At 41.3% G+C, this 23,736-nt stretch overlaps 1 protein-coding gene across 1 annotated transcript in view; it reads left to right on the top strand.

The window, feature by feature from the left end:
* The window catches only part of LOC135709443 (roundabout homolog 1-like), a 380,698-nt gene that overhangs the window by 69,526 nt on the left and 287,436 nt on the right, over positions 1-23,736 (top strand). The window lies entirely within an intron of this gene.

Genomic DNA, 23,736 nt, shown 5'->3' with positions numbered 1-23,736 from the left:
GAGCGAACAGAAGCCACTACTGTTTTTCAGTGAATGTAAAATACATTAACTGAAAAACAGTAACAAGTTCTGCCCGCTCTAGTTTGTGATGCATAAGATATACAGATTTGAGTTATGAGCAAAAGTTGTAGTTACTAACAAAACCTACAAAAGCTATATACATCATTTTGCGGAATGCTGTTGATGAAAAAAGTTAGAGGCAAATGAATGTAAATGAATGTATGAAATGAATGTAAATGATTTTCCATGCCTGGTCATGGTTCTCAAAACAATAGAAGCGCTCCTAACGAGTCCCCCTTTTCTACCAGGCTAATCATACCAACTCAGCGACTGAGATTAATTTACTCATATAATTTTCTTTCCATACGAGATTTACTCAGATTTGGAATAAACTGCAGTTACTCACAAGCTATGAGTAACTGCAGTATATTCCAAATCGGAGTAAATTTCGCATGGAAAGAAAATTCTCTGAGTCAATTAATCTCAGTCGCTGAGTTGGTATGATTGGTCGTGTACGTTTATTCGTAGGACGAAAGAATTCTAATGGCGTTTCAATGCGTTAGGACGGAATTGAAACTCGTAAGACGAATTTAGAATCAAGAAGCAGTATTAGATTGTAAACAATATCTCACCAATTTGTGACTCTTTATCAAATCCAACGGTACGTATCGAAACTTGAATGAATTTAGGAGTCATCTTTGATAGAAATATTCCATTTTTTGTTCGAACCTGTTCAAAAAAGAGAGGATAAGCACGGGTTGTGCTTAGTAGGATGGAAATTAGATCAAAAACCCTACATGTATGAATGAATACAAATTAATACGTGAATTTATTTTTCATCACAAAGAAATAAATTTGGCTGTTATTTTATTTTATGGTCCAATATATTGTTTTGATAACTAACGATATTACTGAAACTGATCTACTGTATACAAATATATGATCATCGGCATTTTTAAAATAGAACGCGTTTAATAATTCCTTATGGACATCAAACAAACTCATACAAAATCTCGCAAAGAGGATTATGATTGAACCATAATTTTTGATCTTAAACAATTTAAAACAATTTGGAATTGCATCTTATGCAGCAGTTTCATGCAAATAGGCGAAGGTCGAGTCACATATTTTTTTTAATCCTATTTGACCTAGAACTAGTCTTTTGCATTTGGCTGCTCAGCAATTATAAGAAAAGCGCATGGTTATTCATATAGTAGTAATAAGGATGGTAAGGATGTATTTTCTTTTCCCTTTCAATACATACAAATGTCTGCATTGGTTGACATAGACCACCCTCCAAGTATCTAGACAGAAAACCTTAGTTTCACGTACCAACTTACAAATTGTAGATGTCTACACCATACTTAAACAATGGGGTCACCATCGTTGGTGTCACAACTTTTGGTTATTCGAGAAAGAGAAAATCGATTAACAGAATCAAAAAACAAAGATGGGTCCTTTTCTCGTGTTGCGCGAGAATCTTGGAATTTGATCGATTTGATGAAACCAAAATTCTTTATTTAGCATGATGGGTTTTAATTCATTTCTGATCTGGTTTATCCCTCGGGGCACCTGGGACATACCCGGAACTGACTAATGTGGTCCACGGCGCTCGAAATGACCGCAATTGATGTGGTCATATTTTGAAGTAATTTGTTTTGTCACATGATAGGTTTTATTCTTTGCCGGTCAAATTTAGTACCATCCCAAGTAACCAAAAATTCTGAGGCTATTTGTGGCTTAAGCAGCTTGGTTGAAGGTGGTCTGCAGAATTCTAAGCAGCCTCATTTTTAAGTCGTTATTAGAACTTAAATGTTCCGGTACCTTAATTGAAGAGCATTCTATGCAGCTTCTGGCGGAACTTGAACGAAACTGTTGGCGCGCTCCTTGGCACCAAGGCGGTGAATTCTCTTTTAATCTTTTATTCTCCGATTTACCCGTGTGCGATACAAAAATTAACTGAGCTCATTCACTTTTTTTTACTTAAAATGATCTTTATTTCTTGTGTTTGTGTGGTTTACATTGATGGATTTTTCAAGTGACACAGATGCGTCTTTTCAACTTTAGTTCATTTGAGATTTTAATTATTATTTACAGTTACTAGTCCTATCAGGCCTATTTTAAAGTATGACCACCTAAGTGGGATTGATTTGATTTGAAAATTTGAAAAAGGAGACTACTTATAACTACTATTTACAACTACAACTAACCTACAACTACTATGTACACCTAACCTACTATATACAAATTGCTTATCAAAGCATGTTCTGATAAATTACATTTTTCTGCAAATTTAGTCTTAATTTCGTTAATTCTTGCATCTATTTTGGCAATTCCTGCCTCTTCGTGTAAATTTGTTATTCTAGTGTCGAAAGGACGATCAAGAACCATCCTCAGCACTATATTCTGTGCGACCTGAATTTTGTTCCTGTGAGTCTGTGCACATGATTCCCACACCGGAGCTGCGTAGCGGATCGCAGGTGCTATGATTTGTTTGTAGACGGCCAGTTTGTTCACCCTTGAGAGGCGGGATCTGCGGCAAATCAGCGGAAACAGACACCTAACCAAGGCAGAACACTTGATTACGGTTTTCTCCACATGCGAACGGAAGAGGAGCTTTTCATCGAACAACATCCCGAGATAGGTTACTTCGGCGGACCACTCAACCCTTGTGCCAGACATGATTACAGTACAAGAAGGAGCCGGTTTTAGTTTGGGTGATTGTCGATGGAGGAACATGATTGTTTGTGTTTTGGAAGCATTGATTTTGATTTTCCACGTGGTGGCATAATCAGCAAAGGCGTTAAGGCATCGTTGAAGTTTGTTCGTTATTTCGCGAGGCATCCTTCCTTTGACAGCTATTGCGGTATCATCTGCGAACAGGAAAAACACGCAACCGTCTCCAAGGGAAGGAATGTCGGAAGTGTAAATGCTGTAAAGCAAGGGGCCCAGCAGACTACCTAGCGGGACTCCTGCTGGGATCGAAAATGTGTCTGAGAGACAACCATTCAACGATACCTTAAATGACCTTTGCTGGAGGTAGTTACGGGTGATTTTAATAAGATGTAATGGAAAGTTGAAGTTACAAAGCTTGTACACAAGTCCATCATGCCAAACATTGTCAAACGCCTTTTCAACGTCTAACAAGGCCATGGCTGTGGACTTGGATACAGCTTTGTTACTTCGGATGTTATTCATCACCCGTACTAGCTGATGATTGGTGGAGTGCCCCTTTCTGAATCCAAACTGTTCCGGAAGGAGAATGTTGCTTTCCTCGACAAACTTGAGCAAACGATTGAGAATGAGTTTCTCGAACAATTTGCTCAGCGCTGAAAGGAGGCTGATGGGTCTGTAGCTTGAAGACAATGTTGGATCCTTACCGGGTTTGCGGATCGGTATGATTTTTGCTACTTTCCAGATGCTTGGAAAGTAGTGCAGTTCCAAACATCTGTTGAAGATAGCGGTTAGAAGAGACTGCACTTTCGTGCTGAGTCTCTTCAAGATCAAGTTGAATATACCGTCAAACCCGGGAGCCTTCATGTTCTTGGTGCATTTCAGCGCTGAGCAAATTTGTTGTACTGTAATCATATCCGCCGGAGGCACGACACAAGGGGAGGTATCTAGGTTTTGAACGCATTGCGCAACCTGATCATCGAGCGGACTTTGGATAGTCGAGCCAAGCAAATGCGATGAAGCGACATGCTTGCCGATCGCATTTGCTTTCTCCTGTGGGGTAATTAAAAGCCGATCGTCATCATTTTCGACTTTGAGAGGTGGAACGGGTTTGGGATGATTTTTCAGAACCTTGGCTACCTTCCAGAATGGTCTGGAGCGGTCATCCAGATTCTGGACAACACGCCCGAAACTTTCATTTCGGAGTGAGTCCATTCTGGAAGCAATCTGCCTATTCAGATCGGCCATTTCACGTTTTTTGCCCAGATCTCCAGTCCTCTGAAACTGGCGTCCCTCACAGGAACTCGTTTCACGAATGGGCTGCTTTATTTATACTCATTCACCGATCCGACAACGTATAATGGGTGGAGCGTTGCGCGATATTCTACGTTTTCTTCTTGTAGGTTGCATTTGTTGGTGTGCGCCGCTTCTACTGCTGCCGCTGCTTCTGTTGGTGTGCGACGTTTGGTTTCATTTGGCAGTCTTTCCGGAGCGAACGGTTCGGTCGCGAACAGAAACTTTTAGAAAATAAATTTAAAAAAAGGTTTTTGTCCTCTATATTTAGTTTGCACTTTTATGAAAGTTATTTCTTTAGGCAGGTATTAATGTGTATTGATTCATATCAGCATTAGTAGTAGAATTGGAACTGTTTGGAGATTTAAACTCAGTCCTTCTGCGTTAGAGCCCTAGCGTCATCTGAAATATGTTAAAGTGAGCTGTTGTCCCGCCTACTGTTGGAGTTTTCAGTGCCAGCTGACTGACTTGAATATGAAACATAACACCTTGATGAATTTTAAATTGGTGTTTGCCCGCATGGTATTCCACCACACTTGTGGTGCAGTGGTTAGCAAACGTTTGAATCCAGGAAATTACTCTTTAATTTGTTTATGTTTGGATAGAATGTTGATGCACTGCATAAATATAAGAATTATGATTTATTCGGGCCACTGATCATTTCATGTTTACGTACATTAAATTTTGTTACCAATAAAGACCTGTGTGGATTGCTTCATGTGGCTTGAAAGTTCTATCGGAACTTTATTTGAACTTTTTGGAACTTGGAAGTGATTTTAATCGTTGAATGTGGAACTTTTGGTTAATTGGGATGGCTCACATTCCCCGGAACATGTTCCTGCCACATTTCCAGCATCAGTTGACCGATTATGATTCTGTTCAATAATGTTCTATGAGCGAGGATATGGGGTTATGATGCATTCCATTTGTTGGTTGTTGCGTGCAATTCGCATTAGTGGTTACCAAGAAATCCAACTTAGTACTTAAAATCTATGTTTTTTTTCAGAACTTGCCCCACCCATATCTCCAGAAATAGTTGACTGATTCTAAATTTGTTCAACAGAATTCAATGTGACTATAATACCTTTTATTTGCTGGTTGTTTCGTTTCATTCAGTTATGTGGTTGCCGACAAACACCACTTAGTTCGCAAATTCTGCGATTTCCGGGTCGCATTCTTCTGCCAACATTCCAGAGTGTTCTCATGGAAGTCTCTCGCGACAAACCATCGATGATCCGACGCCAGTTACCCCGTTTTTTGGCTTTAATCAAGTCCTTAAAAGTTTTCCTGAGGTCGGTGTACCACTTGAAATCTCCGACCTTACAGTGTTTGCGGAAGCGTTTAAACGCGGTGGACTACTCGCTGTTCGCGTCGGTGGAATCTTTATCCCACCGCGGAGTGGGAGGTCGCTTGCGAACGGAAACACCCGGAATATGTTTCGTCTGTGCTCGTAGCGCGAAATCGATGATGAGACGCGCGAGAAAGGAGTACTCGTCCAGTGGAGAAAGTATTTCAAACGATTGACTGGCATCAAGAACCACGGTCGTGAATTTTCACCAGTCAATGTTTTTTGTAAGATCGAACGCGATATCAACCGAGCGAGTAGAAGTTTAACCATTGGTAATATAAACTTTGATTGCAAATGACCACTACCGTAGGGATCTTAGATTACTTTCCACGAGCAATTCGACGATACCTGAGCAGGAGAAATTACCTAATGGATACCAAATTCAGGTAACCTAAATATAGTATTGACGAGGCTGACATAAGAGGTAAAATTCCAAAAATAATACCTGAAACATATTCTACGAATAACGAACAAATAATTAATTTAGTTATTATAATAACTGACGGATAACAGACGCTTATTTATGCCAGAATATCATAACTTGCTATTTGAAAGGTCTTCTAATACCAATACTAAAAACTGAAAGATCACATTTTGTTATTTTGATATTTATTTGATATTAGTTGAGTGTGCCCGGCCTTGCTCGGGATTCAATATTAGCTTGAGTTTATGCGCCGATTCGAAAAAAAGCATGCTATATTATTCGTAGACGCCACCCCCCCCCCCCCCCCCTCTAACCTAAGGGGCTACCCCCTATGACCTCCACATGCCAAATTTAGTTCAATTTGCTTGATTAGATCTCAAGTTATGTAGAAATTTATATTTTATTTGTATGAGAGCCTCATTGAGAGGTCTCGAACCATCATAAGAACCTTTGCCTGTCCCAAAAACCCATGCATACAAATTTTCACGCCGATCAGTTCAGTAGTTTCCGAGTCTATAATGGTCAGACAGACAGACAGAAATTTATTTATATATATAGGCGAAATGGATGTAATGTCAGCCTAAATGCCCCGAATTTGGGCCCATACATAAATTCAGCTATGGACTAAAATTTCAATAGCGACTAAAAATATCCATTAGTATCGTCCCAACGCGTCGTTCACTTGCATAAAATTAATAAAAAGTACACTGGAGTCGCTTTTTACGCGGGTGATACGTCCCGCGTAAAATAAACCGCGTAAATTCCGGAATCCGCGTAAAAAAAACCGCGTAAATTCCAAAATCCGTGTAAAAAAAAACCGCGTAAAAAAAGACAGTGTAAGAAAAAACCGCGTAAAAAGCGATATACCGCGTCAATTCTGAAATCCGCGTAAAAAAAACCAAAATCCGCGTAAAAAAAACCGCGTAAATTCCGGATCCGCGTAAAAAAAACCGCGTAAATTCCGTAATCCGCGTAAAAAAAACCGCGTAAAAAAAACCGTGTAAAAAAAACCGCGTAAAAAGCGACTCCAGTGTAGATTTTTAGCGATGGGCCCAATTTTAGATCCATAGGCCAACATTAGAGCCATTTCCCCTATATAGATTTTACACAATATTTCGATAACTGAAGAATATCAAAACAAGGTTTTATTTATTTATTTATTTATTCAGTCTTCGACGGTTTCGCACAGACTAATCTTAACCTATCGCATTAACTCTTAACCTATTTTTAAAACAGAGCCTAGTTAAATTAAAATCGAAGTCATCACAAACAGCATTAAAAGCTCTAAGACAGGAACTTAGCGAACTATTAAACCCATAACTAGTCCTGTGACTGGGAATGACAATAAGGGCAGAGTTTCGCAATTGGCGCTGAGGTGCGTTAAGCATAACTTCCTGTAGAAGATCTGGACAGTCGGTGTTGTTCATCAGGATGTCGAATACAACCAATTGTTGCAATCTCAGCCGTCTCACTGATAGCAACTCTAAGTTGATTAAACGGCACCTTTGTTGGTAATCAGGAAGATTCACGGGATCATTCCACGGTAGGTTCCGGAGTGCAAATCGTATGAACATTTTTTGTATACGTTCAATGCGGATCACCTGGGACGTGTGATATGGTGCCCAAACCGGGGCAGCGTATTCCAGAATGCTGCGCACTAAAGCACAAAAGAAAGATTTTAATGCGTACACATCGGTTAGTTGAGAAGCATTACGACGAATAAACCCGAGTACGGAGAAAGCTTTTGCTGTCATGGTGGAGACATGTTCGCTGAATCTAAGTTTAGAGTCAATTATAACTCCCAAGTCGCGAATAAATTGCACGCGTTCTAGCGGAGTAGTGTCAATTCGATATTGGTGAGTGAGCGTTGACAAACAGCGACTAAATGTGATCGTTTTGCATTTATTGATGTTCACGCTCATACCATTCTCTTTGCACCAGATTGACACTACGTCGATGTCAGCCTGCAGTGCAATACAATCGAGTACAGACGCGATAACTCTGAACATTTTGAGGTCATCAGCATAAAGAAGCTTTCCAGAGGATATTCGAAGGCACAGGTCGTTAATCAAGAGAACAAAGAGCAAAGGTCCTAACACGCTACCCTGTGGTACGCCAGATGGTATGTCGAACGTATTGGAACGAGACGAGTTCACTTGCACAAATGCCTTTCGACCCGTTAGATATGACCTTATCCAGTCCGCAATCCAATCCGGAAATCCCATGTGTTTCAGTTTTTCTGTGGCATAGGCATGCGGGACGGTGTCGAACGCTTTCGAAAAGTCGATGTAAATAGAGTTCACCTGGTTGCGACGTTCTATCTCACGGAACAGTACGTTGGTATAGCACAGTAAGTTGGTTGTAGTAGACCGGTGTGGTATGAATCCGTGCTGATACTCAGAGATAATCGGTTTCGCTGCATTCAGCACTACCTTATGCACTAGTGATTCGAGAACCTTTCCCAGACAGCAGAGAATTGAAATCCCTTGATAGTTTACCACATTGTTTAAACTGCCAGATTTGTGTACGGGAATCATTGACGCGGTTTTCCATAAACTTGGGAACGTTTTATGTTCTAACGAACAGTTAAACAGTAACGTCAATGGTTCAACCAGAGATGCAGCGCAGTTCTTCACTAATATCGGTGGCAGACCATCGACTCCCGCTCCTTTCCAAGCATCTAATTCAGCCAACGTACTTAACACTTCGTCACAAGAAAAACTGAAGATTGGAAGGTGGATACCATAAGATGGCACGTGTTGGAAACAATCCGGGCGAGGTACAGGTGAAGTTGAACAGAACACACTTTGAAAAAAATTCGAAAAACCACACATACCACAAGAATACCAAAATAAGGTATCACACCACATTAAGATATTCATATGTTATCGGTTAGTTATCGGCTCCTGCTCGGGTAGTGAACTTGAACAAAGTGAGAGGTCTAATCTGCTTACTTTTGCTGGAGGTCGCACATGTCGTATATCAAGGTTGAGCGGTTGTCGTCGTACACCCTCCATGCTAGTTGCTTCAAAAGAGTTTTCACCATTGGCAGCACTAAATTAATAATGCTCCTCGTTGAGTCAAAGATATTGAATATATTGATGAAGCTATCCACAATGCCAGAAAACGTGAACATGGGGGCATGTTCTTGCTGATTATTCAGTTGCTTTTCTGGCCGAAAAACTGGGTCATCTGAGGTTTTAGATGATCCTGGAAGTGACGGAAAGTTCTTGTCGTAATTACAAGGTTGAAAACCCGGTGGAATGGGCTTCGGTGCATTTCCGTTACCTCTTGATTTTTCCAAGGTGGAAGGGTGGTCCGTACGAGTGGCCTTACGAGGCTTTTCTGTGGTGTGTTTTTTTGCTCGTTTTCTCGTATTGCCTTTAAACACAAACGGACTACCCTCACCGACCTCTGAGTCAGAGTCTAGATCATCAACTGGCAAAATGGAGAACGTGTTACTGCTATTTGGTGTGGTCTGAGAAGATGAAGCGGTATTCTTCAAGAGTTCTGCTAGTGTTCTCTTGGAGCAAGCTTGCAGAGACCGCTTAATTTTGTCTCCCTGCCGTTTATACCTCGGGCAGTCAGTCAGGGTATGCAGGGTCTCCTTGCAGTACACGCCTTTTGGAGGAGCACTGCAAGGACTCTCTTGATGCTGTTCGGTATTCCAATGAAAAAAGCTCGCACACCACAATTTTTCCGGTCATCAACGGTAACGCGCAGTTTTATCGGTGTCACTTTGAAAATATCGGTAACTGCCGAAAAATGTGTTGTTAGATCCTTAGAGATCCTCGGAATGTTCAAAGGTTTTTATTTGGGCCGGAAAAAAACAACCCATGGACCTTTCGAGGCTTCTGGGTAAGCCTTTAGGCTGTGGGCAATAACTTTTATTAGGATATGCTCCAGTATTTTTGCTGGATAGCGAGTCAACTGGAACGTCCAGGGTATTCATTTCAACAAGTTCCTCGAGACTTTCGTGTGAGGAAGAATTAAGAGTTTCGTCATCTTAGATGGAAAGTGACCATCCCCCGCCTTTATCATTTTCATCCATTGCGGGTGAATATCGCCGCAATGGTGTTTTTGGTAAATATTTTCCAAATAATTACAGTAATTTCAAATATAGGTAGCCAATTTCGTTTCGATGGTGTGATGTGCCGATAATGGTGATGATATTTCTGATGTTGGTATTGCGAACTTGCGATGATGATGATTAAAGCTGGACCGTGATCAAACCGCTCGGCGTATGGTTAACGGCTTCCTCACTCGCGCACTTGTTGTCTCTAACTCTATGTTAACTAACTTTGGTGAGATACAACCCTCGCGTTGGGAAAAACTAAAAAAAAACAAACAATAGTGTCGTTTCCACGAGACCAGTACGTATTGACCGGCTCAGCGTGCGAGACATACACATACACAAACAGACAAGCTGAGTCGATTGGAAGACTATTAGAAGAAAAAAATCAATGTTTTTATAGTTGAAGATGCTTATTTCAAATAACAGACTGTAGTGGTAATTTTTATACGATAGATGGAGTAGATGAAAGCATATAGTTGATAGTTCCGTTAGAGTACGGCAGTGTGAAAATTGCATATAGATATTAGAATAGCGAGCTAGGACAACTTTTAAGGAAGGTACAAATCGGTTTTTTCATCTCTCTTTACCAAACTCCCCCTTTGGATAGGGATGGTGAGGGTTGTGTCCCCTCCCCGCCACCACTGGCAAAAAGAGATGAAAACCGACCGCTCAAATACCAACGGAGTGTTTGAAACAGTTCTGCCGATTTTTTACCGCACTTCAGTTGTTATTTTTCTGAGGCATAACATCTCTGATCATGCCTTCCTTCGGAAGGGAAGTAAAGCCGTTGGTCCCCGGTTCATGAGTTGATGGGTCGATAGGTAGGGTCCAGGTGTGGGAGCTGCCTTCCTGGCACGTCGGTAGCATTGGTGCTCAGCACGGAAAACAAGATCGACGGAAAAAACAAACCAAAGGAAAAAAAAGTTGTTATTTGAAGAAAGGCGCCCAGTCGTAGGTTTGGAAATTGCAACTATTGTTTACCCCTACCATGATATGTGCTCCTGTCATCGTTTACTTGACGATCTCGAGGGGACACGGGTGGGGTAGGTGCTGCTACTGTACCTTTCGACCATTGACAGTAATTGATCGTATGCTCCCATCCAGAGTTATGTACTTTGACTATATGTTTTAGTATTACTTCTGCGTGAAGTCAACGATTTACATAGTTGAAGATGCTAATTTCAAATATGTTTTTATAAAAAAAGTCTTAAAAACAAACAAAAATTAAAAACGTGAAACACAGTTGATCAAAAATAAGACCAATTGTAAATTTACTCCACCATTATTCGATTTGACACAACACGAGTACCAAAATTTTCGGAGTACAATAATATAATACTGAAGTTGTCAAATAGCTCCCGGGGTGGCATAGACAGTATAGTCGCTATATTCATAGTCTGGCGGATAGAATTTCGATCTATCAAAAAGCGGAACCAATTCAATATTTTTTAGACCAACAATTGAAAAGGTCGGTATCATATTTTTATAAACAAAACGTTGATTATTCTTTCCTAACATATCGAACGCAAATTACCAGCATCATCGGATAGAGGAAACTTTCCTCAACCCAAAGATGGTGTTAGTTTGCGTAGGCGAGCCTTGAGTCACGAGAAAAGGGTTTCCAAAGTTTTGTTCACAATATCTGATGACCTCTTTTCTGTTGTTGGTGGAATGATTTGCTCGATTGGTTCCGCTATTTGACAGCTCAATTGGTTCCCGAGATTCTATCCGCCAGACTATGAATATAGCGTCTTTAATATACAGCTCTCAATTAATAACTGTGGAAAATCTACAAAGAACACGAAATTTAGACCAAACAAAAGCTAATAAAAGAGCATCAAAATTCAAGTAGAAGAGGAAGAAGAATAATAATAAGAAGACGTTCATGGCAAGAAAGAATTTTAAAATACAGAATCCCGTCAAATGGGAGTTCGAACATTGGGAATAAACGTGATTTGTTTGTACTGCAGCATCCAATTAACAAATAACTAAATAACAATTTTGGATGCAGATAAGTTTATACAGCCATAAATTGAATTATACAGCTAATTTACACCTGTGTAAGCTAGACTGCAGCTAAAATTGTGTGTTTGGTATCATGTGATTATCGCTTGATTGGTTTAAAAAAAATCACAATCGAATCGTAAAGCATATTTATGACTCATATCCCACGAAGAAAAAATGCAACCTATTCAATATGGAACCTTATGCAACACTCCAACCGAGAATGCTAAAACAATTACCTCATTGTTCTCGCACTCTCCAACTTCCAGCGGCTGTTCACCACATCTACCAGATTCAAGACTGAACAATCAATCGCATACTTTTGAAAACCGATACTTTCCATCGACAGCTGAATGAATCTCATTCAAACCATCCCATGCACGCATATCCAGACCTAAACCATCATGCTCTCATCAACCCATCACACACACACACATCCCAGAATGAATCCAATATCTCAATCAACTCCAGCAGAAGGGTTTCGCAGTCTGATTGCTCGCTCAACGTTGTTATTGGCCTGTTCGGTAGAAATTTGAACCCACACGTCAAACTGAACAAACTTGGAAATTTCATCATCATAACTGGCCGCTTCTGCCTTCTTGCTTCCTGGAAGGAAGCATCACACCAGCATCAGCCAAATGTTTCCTTTCTCAGGGTGCAAAATTACTGCGGCTGCTGAAAAGGGTTTGACAGCGGTTCTTCTTCTGCTCGGTTCACCGCCACGCAAAGGTAACAGCTGTCCGGAAGCGAACCGCACACTCGCAGTCACAGTGTTGATTAGGAAATCCCACTAAGGCTGTCATTTCGGGTCATCTAAGAGGTGATCAAAACTTGCTGTACGATTTTTATGATGGCAAATTTGAAATTCGGATTTGATTTTCCAGCCGGGGGGACGAAATTAGATTTATCTCCGATGGAAATTTTCCTAAATTTTACAACCGTCACCTATTAACAAATTTGACAACACGGTAAAGAGATACAGGCTCGCAATTACCTTCAAAATGCGAAGAGATAAAAAGTTGTCACATAATTTTGTTGCTGCACACGGGTTAGTAATGGTTCATTCAGTGAACTCTCCCAAAGGGGGCTCTGTGGTGGGCAAACAAAAAGAACGAGCTGGTGAAACGATCCGGTCGTAAAAGAGCTTGAAGAGATTCGGAAATTAGATCCGAGACACTTTCCAAGGTGGGATGGTTTGTCATTGTTTCGCGTTGTTTGCTGTTGTTTTGGGAGAATCGTAAAAAAAAAGTATAAACTCATCAGCAATTTCGACTCCTCTCTCCCTCGTTCCCTTCCGTAGTTCCCAGATACACCAACAGCATAAAAAGGCAATTAATTTACACTTTCGCACACCGACCGACGACCACTTGGGCATCGGATGAATTGTTTGTCATTGTTCCGTGGGACGACGACGACGACGACGACGACGACGACGTCTTGAAGCCCCGTAAATTCGTCGAGCTTGGCGGACATTTTTAAGACCCGCGAAGATCACGCTCAGCCGGCGGAACAATCGGCCAACAACTTGCCGGACTGGTTTGGTTGGCATATCGCGACTGAGAAATCAAACGGGAGGTACACACGCACCCTAAAGAAGGGCACCACATTATCATCCATCATTTCGTGGGTCAGGTAGCAGCGACGGTGCACTGCGCTCAGCGCAAAGAGACTGATACATATATAAATAAGGAGAAAATGCATTATGCATCCGAGCCCGCGCTCTTGGTCAACGAGGCTTTATCAGGGCTGCAATTAAGCCGAAATGAGTTGTTTTGGCTGGTAGTAAAAGTTAAGCGGGTGCTGCCTGTTGGCCGGATTTGGGAATGTGACTTCGCATGGGTAATTGTTTAAAAGGGTCTTAATTTATGGGTAGTTTCGATGATAATCAGACGGAGGTAGGCGGATGTGTAAATATTTGGAATGCGAGTAATCAGTTGTAATGGGAGCCGGAGCTGAATAAGATGTACTAGTTTTCGTTTCAGATCAAGCTGGGTGATGGTATTGGGAAACCCAGTGACAACCTCCAAGAGGGTTCCTTTGCGATTAAACGTTTTTCATATTAGGAAAAAAGACAGAGATACATGGCCCACGAGTGTAAATTCTACTTCTTCTTCTTCATTTAAAACTTACTGCTTATCGAGTATTAGCTTATTGTGTGCTCTCAACACAGTGTTCTATCTAGCATCTGCAATTGAACAGTTATTAATTGAGAACTTTCGATGCTTATACCATTTTTGCATTTCTTTAATTGTGTGGCAAGTACAATCATACTCTATGCCCAGGGAAGTCGAGCAATTTTCCAACCCGATAAATTCCTAGACCAGACCGAGAATCGAACTCAGTCACCTCCATCATGGACTTGCTTTGTAGCTGCGCCATTACCGACTGAGTTTAGGGAGGTAAAGTCTCTATAGTAAAAAATACGAAAAGTATGATTTTTTTATAGAATGAGATCTTGAAAATTATTCAAAGATTTGGAATGATGAAATTTGAACTTAAAGGGTTTTTTTTTAAGTTAGATAGGTGATAGGGGAAATGGATGTAATGTCGACCTAAATGCCCCTCATTCGGGACCAAAATATCCGTTAGTATCGTCCCAATGACGCGTTCATCTAGACAACATTGATAAATAGCAGATTTTTAGCGATGAGCCCAATCTTAGATCCATAGGCCAACATGAGAGCCATTTTCCATATGATATTTTTTTAAAGATCCTGAATCTTTTCTATTATCAATACTTTTTATTTTTTTAATGGAAAATTCTGGTAACGTTCCTTCGGAAGAGAAGTAAGCCGGCCCTTGTGTATATTGGTTCGATGGGTTCCAGGTGTGGAATTTGGCTCCCTGGCACTCGATTATCGTCCATGATTAATCACCATTTGACAATCGATGCTCGTCGGTGATTAGCACTCGTTTGCGGATCAGAGACCGACGTTAAAAAAAATTTAAGGTTGTGCCCAAGACACGACCGCACTATGACGTAGAACCTATCTATCTATCTCTATCTATGATGCATCATATATGCATTTAGGTTAACATCCGACGTCCCTCCTTTTTTACATATGTTGCAGAAAAAATACATCCGAAGTCCCTCCTTTTTTACATATTCTGCACAAAACATACTTTCTAAGCCCCGCAACTGACATTTTATTATGAATGGGGGCGGGGCAGAACGTTTCTGTTGTGCAGAATATGGAAAAAAGGATAGACTTTGGATGTTAATATAATTTCATATATAGAGGTACCAGATATGTTTTACAGTCAGTTGTGTGTAATTTACCAACATAATATCATCGAATATGTCCTTCACGCAATTTTTTTTTTCTCAAATTTGAAAGTTTTGGTGCGGGAAGAAATTAAGGGAAAAACTTCTGTTTTTACTAATAATTGTGGTTTGTTTAAAATCTATTTCCCGGAAAAAATTGATCGTCAAAATCAATGTCTTTTTCGGGTTATTGTTGAGGGTGGGGAGGGGGAGAGGTTTTTGTGAAGGGGGGAGGGGGTTTACATATATTGCTTTTCCTCATTCCTCATTGTGGTCACGCCGCTTGCTGCAGGACCAAGTGCCACGCCGTCCGAAGCGGTAATGAGCAGAGGCAGGAGAGCAGCGCTGATTTACATCTTTTCAGGTTCAAGCAGAATGATGTGCAACCAAGTGGTATTCGTTTATGATGACTGGGTTTGGGAAAAAGGCTTATTTCATGAAATCAGTGATAAAATTATCATTTGTACATTTTCAAAAGTTTAATAACAGAAAAATTGGAAAAATATATATCAGCAGGTTTGTAATGTAATATCCTATCGATTGGTGTATTTGGATTTTAATTTCATCTATAAATGACAAAGTTACAAGCGTTCAAAACCTAACACTCCTTCACCACACATATTTTTGGATGTGCACCCCAGTATAGTCGACAAAGACGTAGTTCTACGTCAAAAAAGATTTTATAATTTATTCCATTAGGGAAACGGCTCTAATGTTGACCTATGAATATAAAGATTGATATCTTGTTCTCCAATTTACCTTAGAACAGTGCGTCATTGTTGACGTAGGATAACGTCTTTCGGCAACATATTGGGGGTTTAATTTCAAAAAACCAAAATTGAACGTGTTAGAAAAAGTTGTCAGGTTTTGACCACATATAACTCTGTCAATAGCGGATGAATTTTAATTATAAACAAGGCAATTGCTTGGACATTTTTCTACGATTGTACTAAAATGCGCACTTTATCAATTTTCTAAAGGTTTGAAAATAACACAAATGTCCAGTTTTTGTAATGGCTTTCCCTAACACAGATTTCCAAATCGAATTCCATCCGGTCTCACCGAACGGTGCTCATTCAATCACCGTGTGTGGTGGTGTCCGATCGGTCGTCTTCAGCATCAGCCGCACATTGAAAGACTGCCCGCAAGCAAGGAATTCGTCGTCGGATAAAAAAGAGACGCTTTTGCTAGTTTCAATACAAGCGTTTCTATACAAGCGTCGAAGTATTTGGTCGATTTACTTCATTTTAGTGATATTTTTTTGACGAGTATAGAAAACGAGTTTGTATATCTTCAGAGTAATTTACAAAACAGAATTTCAGTGAGGTTCACAGAATTTCAGAAATTTTGATAGATCATCATAGAAATTTGCAAACCAGCAAGGAAGATCACGAAACTTCAGGAAAGTTCGTAGACCATCAAAGAAATTCTAGTTGAAGATTGAAAAAAATATCTTCCGAGGAATTTGCGAAAGCTCGAGGAAGTTCATTCAATATCAAAAAATTTCGTAGAACTTCAAAGAAATTTGAAGAACTTCATATCTGTTGCGTGTTGAGCAATGATCATTTGTCTTGGGTATTTAGGATTATTTCTGAGCATGCTGGTATATTTTAAGATTTTTTTTGAAGATTTTCTCGGACAGTACATTGTAAACTCACTTTGAGTTCGCTCTTTGTATTCTCCCGATATTTCAAATGAAATATCTCAGGAATATTTGGTTAATTCATGGAACTTCATAGAAGCTCTGCAGAAATTTCAAGAATTTCGTGGGGATTCTGGGAGTTTTGGGAATATTGTAGAAATTCCAATGATGGTCTGAGATCTTGGTAAAATTTCAGCAAAGAGTAAATGAAATTTACAAGTTCAGACATTTAAAAAAATACTTGTAGATTGTGTGATTTCAAAAACATTCAAAAACGTTCAATGGGCTACAAGACCTTCCATTTGGCGCTGAGTTTGTCCAAATCGGATGAGTGGTTGCCGAGAAAAATGAGCGTATTCATTTCGTTACACACACATACACACAGACATTTTTCGATTTTCCGTTTTTGCCTTTTCTGCCATTATTTTGAAAATCACTTTCGGTACAACAACACCAGCACACAAGAATAAAAACCGCGCTTCTTCGGCGCCAAGAACGATGCAGACAGCGACTCGCCGCCGTTGGTTTGAAATGCGGCGAATTTTCCGCTGCGAATTATTCGCTGCGAATTATTTGCTGCCGCCGCCAGTTTGGGGGGACCCATGTATTTTTAGGCAACATTGGAGGTGCAATTTCAAACAACCAAAGTCGATCGCGGAATGAAAGTGATCTGATTTTGATCCCGAGATGATGGATTTTAATTCTTAATACGCCAATCGATGAAAAATTTTTTCCACAAATCTGCTAATTTTTTTTTTATTTTTTTTTATTTCTTTATTATCGAGATTTTCAGCAGCAGGCTGGTTCATCTCCCCCTCTGTTAAAAAAAGACTTTATCAATTTTCAAAAGGTTGCTATTGAAAATTGCCCGAATGTGCAACTGTTGCTATGATAGTTAAAATTATCACCGATTGCCTGTAAAAGGGCTTTCCCTAACATAGATTTTCAAATCGAATTCCATCCGGTCTCGCCAACGGTGTTTATTCATTCGTTTATTGTTCGGTCGTCATCAGCAGCAGCAGCAGTGCTTTCTGCGCGTGGCGTTGAACATTTTTTTCTAGTACACAACAAAAGGCTCCCCGCAAGCAGCTAGCTCTCGGCTGCCCTCAAGAGCCTTCGATTCACCGAACAAGGAGGAAAAATCCGCACCACTACTGATCGGATTCAGTTGCTCGTCAGTCGCTGCTATGAGCCATCTATGCCAACCGCGTCACCCTCGTTCCAAACAACATACAGCTCGCCAGTCTCATCCGTGTGGAACACCCTAATAGCTCAATCTTACTCAACCATCACGATAAAACGGTTCTTTTTAGGACCACAATAAATTATTGTTGTTTAAGCGTTAATTTTCATTAAAAGTTCGTTCGATTTGCTGCCAGCCACATCACCCCAAAGCTCTTTGATAATGTACCCAACAACCAAACGTTTGTGGTCAAATGCTTGTTAATTAATCAAAAAACACTTCGAATTAAGGTAAGGTTTTCTCCAGGACGCTACAAAAAACTACAAAAATCTCCAATTAATATGATTGATTGCGAATATCTCGCGATTGAAAAAATTTAGCACAATAACAACAAGTCTGCCGATTTGCATTTCTACTGCTGGCTACTTGATCGTGATTGAAGCTGCGTTAAATATTCGTCGCGACGTATCCAGAAATCTTGGAGCTGCCGTTGGACCAATTTCCATAGAGTGAGGCGATTCATTTGGACATTGCATAAATCTGGATCTGGCATGGTAAGAAGCGAACCTCCAGTCAATAAGTGTGCTGGTGTTAACGCTTCTAGCTCTAATGGATCATCGTTTAAAGCTGGTCTTGAGTTTAATCAGCCTTCTACTTGTGCTAGCAGAGTGATAAAGTCTTCTTGTGATACCGGATTACTAACAAGAACTCGCAGAGGGTAGAACTTCGCTGCCTCCAACAACCGCCGAAATGTGAGGTGCTCGGAGGGTTGAAATGCCAAAAACTGCCTTCATTCGCACATTCTTTTGACACTGTCTCACGATGTTCTTTACCTTTCAGTAACGCGATCAGATCCTGAATTTGATTCCTGGCACCAACAAAGTTTGTACCATTGTCCGAGTAGATATCCGTACTCCGTCCTCGGCGCACAAAGAATCTTCGTAACGCTTGAAGAAACCGTTCTGTCGACAAATCAGAGACGACGATCAGAGACCGCTTTCGTTGCCATGCACACGAAGACTGCAACGTGGCCCTTGGTTGGTTGTCGTCATGCTAGTTCGAAGAAATCGACACCAGTCTTGGAAACCGTAACTCTAGCAGCTGGTAGCTCACCCATTTGTTGCTGGATGATCGACGGTCTCGCTCGCAAACAACGCCATCAGATTTGGGTGCTTAATTCCAATAGCCTACCATCAGTAGTATCACTTAATACAGGCATCATTATTATAGACTGGCACTGGCCAGTGCAGCACCACTCTTTTACTGATAGTGCGCTTGCCTACCCGAGCAAAGTCGGTTAACAAAATGAGAACACTTTTTGATTGCTTTCGTGAACTAATTTTGACACATCATATTAAGCTTTCATTATGTAGTCTTGTTCAAAATTGTAATTTCATCTGTCGTTGATGTAACGATTATTATATAACATATGTTAGGTCATTTGTAACTTGTCCGGGTGAGATACTAGAAATAAATTCTATCTGCGTGAGAACCATGCTAACCTATTACATTAACGCCACGTCCGTATCCAGCTATATTATGAATGCATAATTAGTAATCAACTTGTTTTCATTTGTAATGTAAACCTACTGCAAAGTGGATGACCTCAATTCAAAAGAAACAAGCGGAACGATACGAAACCAAAAATCATCACTCTCAGCGGGAATATGTTACGCTTGACTTCATCGGGTTCTGGAGAGCAGACATGAGGCGGAATGGGACTGGGAGATGTTGATTTTCACTCCTTCTTTCCAACTCGGACCAGTGAGGACCAAAAACTCTAAATTATAATCAACAATTCCGCATGGAGGTCGTGTTGCGGAAATGCGTGTGCCAGGCTAGCTCATTCAGAGCAGGTCTAACGGTCGTGGAAAACAGGCATGCGAATACTGTTTCAAGTTTAGAAATGAAGAAACTAAAAAATTTAAATAAGAAAATTTATCCAAATTGTATATTTACGGGAAGGCAAAATGGTTAGATATTGCAATCTGGTTCTCGCTCACAGGGGAATCTAAGTGTGGGCTAGAACTCAAAAAACTATCGCATACATATGCATAACATTTGGATTTGTATTCATATAGTGTGTTAATCTTAACACTAAGAGCTCTGATCCTTCTCGTTTTTGATGCGATGGCAACCCGGGTTTCTTGCTGGTGGTGATGGCTGGAACGATGACTGCTACGCTGCTCACGCCGTTTGTGCCGGTCAAGTCGGTACACTTCACCGGAGGCGAACGACACGGGTTGGAAACCGGCGAGATGCCGACGGGTCTGTAGACCGCCGATTGGACGAACGTTGGAGCAACTACCGACGAGGGCTCACGTGGACGTCGTCAATGATGATCGAAGAGGCTGCAGCCCGATCGGTGACTCCTCGCTGGCGGCCGTATAGTCACAGGTGGCGTGGAATGGCAGCAGCAAGCCGGAGGCTAAAACCGGTATCGCAGTTGCGCAAAGGAGTTCGCACAAGGTGGCGAGTGTTGCCAACTAGGCGTAATGGAATTTGGCGAAGCAGTCGCTAAGCTACGGAGGCGTATCAAAGCGGTCGGGTCGGGATCCTTGCAGCGGTACTTCCTGGTAGTGGCCAGAAGTACCAACAAGCGGGAGCGCTTGCAGCCAGAAACTGTACACATTCGGCCGGAGGCTGTCGCGTGACTAGTATGTCACTGTGCAGTTCAGCGAACGCTCGCTAGATGGACTGCAAAAGAGAACTTACTAATTGATCAATCGAACTCCATCACTTGACAGTGCCTAGACACTCACTGTTCAGGATCACTTCAGAAAAACTAAACAGTTTACTTTCTCACTTTGCGACTTGCTAATACGATAGCCAAACTGCAATTGTTATCACCATGCTTGTTCTTTTATCACCTTGGATTTTACACGTGGAATATTCTGATTGGCTGTTTTTGTTTATTAATTTCTTCTTTATCAGCTTGTTTCGAATACATCAGTTGGAATGAGCATAAGCATGAGCATGATTGACTGCCCACGGTTGCTACTCTGCTATTGCCAGATCAGATGTAATTACACAGATAACCAATAGACGATGCTTGGGACTAGCAATCACCCTCAATGTGTAAAAACTGGTGATCTCAAACTAGGCAATACCAGCGCCGGCCGCGCCCGAACACAGGTCAAGAAAGGAATGGATAGGAATGTGTTGACGTGACTCTCGCTTTGATGGAAGCCGAGAAATCCTCTCCACTTCCACGAGTAATCAGTTTTGGTAAACGATAAGCTGAATTGATGTCTACTTTTTGGCGACGTTCGTTGTTTCGATTTGGCCCTTACATAAGACGGGAACAGAATCTATAAAACGTTCACATTTTTGGGCTACCGTGCCCCTTACTTCACAAAGTAAACTACGACTGACGCAATGATTTTAAATCAGTATTCATCCACGACCTCACACGTGGTTGTAACAGATGCAAGAAGCTTGCTTTGACTGTTTACAATTTGAATCGAATTCGGAAATTCCAAATTGCTGAGATGGGCACTTAAATTCCAATCCTATGACATCGAGTTGGAGTATAGGAAAGGGAAACTCAACATAACCGCGGATTTCTTATCACGATCCTTGGATGCCATATCCATAGCTCCTGTCGACCCTGACTACGAAGACCTTGCAAAACAGATTACAAGCGACCCACAAACTTTCGCGGACTTCCGAGTCATCGATAATCGGATATATAAGCTGGTCAAAAACCAAGGAAAATTGGAGGACACCCGTTTTCTATGGAAGCAGCACCTGTCGAAACACGATCGAGAGGAGGTCATGAAAACCATTAATAGAAATGGGGGAATTAGGATTCGAGAAAACGTTGGCTGCCGTTAGAGAGAGGTATTTTTGGCCTCGAATGAACTCCCAAATTAAGAACTATTGTCGGGATAGTTTAACTTGCCAAACTTGCAAAGCTACGAACATCAACACGACCGCTCCGTTGAGCTCGCAGAAAAAAATCGCTGACTACCCCTGGCAGTTCCTAACAATGGACTAAGTTGGACCTCTGCCAGTCTCAGGGAAATTTGTAAATTTGTACTTGTCCAACCTTTTAGGCAAGCTACAGCAGACTATTTAGTTCTTTTTGTCGAAAATATGGTATTCCAATTGTTTGGCGTACAAGAAGTTGTCCTAACAGATAATGGGACCCAGTTCGTAGGCAAGTCGTTCCAACGGAACTCACTGGCGAACTCCGAATTACCACCCACAGGTTAACGATGCCGTGTACTGACGACGGCCATTAGAGCATCCATCAAAAAGGACCACAAGGATTGGGCAAACAATGTCCAGACTATCGCCAATGCAATTAGGAACTCGGTACATGAAGCTACACACTATACCCCCTAGTTCGTGATGTTCGGAAGGAACATTATTTCAGACGGAAGAGAGTACCGCCATTTACGGGACACTTCCAACGAGACTAGGCCTTCAAGAATGTGCATAGGTAGATTGAAGATCACTTCGAAGATTAGAAGTAGGAGAAATCTGGGGGGGGAATAGCAGTATCTCCTGACAGAACAGCTATGTATCATCCGTGACGAGTAATGTAGAACAAACCCTGATGAGACAACATCTACCGGTAGGGATAAGTGAAAGCTTTGAAGGAGAACTTTGCTGGCCGTATGCTTTGGGTAGAGTTTGAGATGTTGGCCGTTCGGGTGTGATGAGATCTATGAGACTAGAGTGGGTGAAGTTGGAGATAGCCGGACCGTTTTCTGACCCTTTTCAAGGAACAAACTGAGCCTACCTGTAGTAAGGTCTCATGTCGGGCAAACTAAACATTGACGATCGGTCCTCATTAGAGGTGGTGCATAAGCCGTTCGTTTAACAAAATCGGATGCGGAACGGTAGTCCCTGGTGGTTTCTTTGTGGTTAAGTCCTTTCTTTTGGAAGTAGAACGCCAATCGTCTCTGAACGACTTCGGGCGTGCTACAAATTGGCGCCCAACGTGGATAGTAATCTGTTAAGGACAAACCTAACAACACATCGAAAACTAATCAGTCGCGACGTTTATGTTCTTAACGAATCATGCTTCAACATGAAAAAAAGATCATAATGCATTATTCGTAAGCACCTAGGCAAATGGGAAACGATGAAAATAAATCTCGATTACCGAAGGGACGCATCCGCTCCCGTAAACAATGCATCTGACACCAATCCAGCGCAATTGGCATCCCGCTCAAGCACCGGGGACCAACGGCTTTACTTCCCTTCCGAAAGAAGGCGTGATCAGAGCTGATATGCCTCAGAACATCCCAGCGGCGCCGAATGGGATTGAACCCAGACCTGCTGGGATGATAGGCAATCACGCTTACCACTACACCACCGGCTCCGCTACAATAACTAGATATCACTTTTCTTTTTCAAATCACTCTATGCACAAAAGCAATGCTGGGTCTTTAAAGGATCCTAACAAGGATTTCAACTGGTTATGTCTACTGGTGAAAACTAAATTTAATCCGAATTGTTTTAACTGTGGTCTTAGCTTACAAGTAATATCTTGATCAAATGGAACGGACACTCGTTTCAAGGGTTCAGGTGCTGCGGTGAGGGTTGTAAATAATCTCCTTTGTAGAATTCTCGCTTTTTTTCCGATGATTGCCTGGATTGTGGTCTCCTTGTATCCGTTGGGTCTTGCTGTTTCGAAGATGTACTGTAATTCCTTAACCTTTCCTGTATCGCTGAGTGGAAGAGTCTGCATTCGATGAATCATGTGGTGAAAGGCGGCCAATTTCTGCTGGAACGAATGGTTGGAAGTATAGGGGATAACTCTTTTGGTGCTTGTTGGTTTCCTGTAAATTTCGTATTTAAGCGAGGAAGATGATG

This window comes from Ochlerotatus camptorhynchus, unplaced genomic scaffold (assembly GCF_037179485.1).
Source record: "Ochlerotatus camptorhynchus isolate MF236.1 unplaced genomic scaffold, CSIRO-AGI_Acam_v1.1 ptg000361l, whole genome shotgun sequence".
Taxonomy (NCBI): Eukaryota; Metazoa; Arthropoda; class Insecta; order Diptera; family Culicidae; genus Ochlerotatus; species Ochlerotatus camptorhynchus.
Note: the sequence above shows the minus strand (reverse complement) of the source record. Positions and strands in the feature narration are given on the sequence as shown.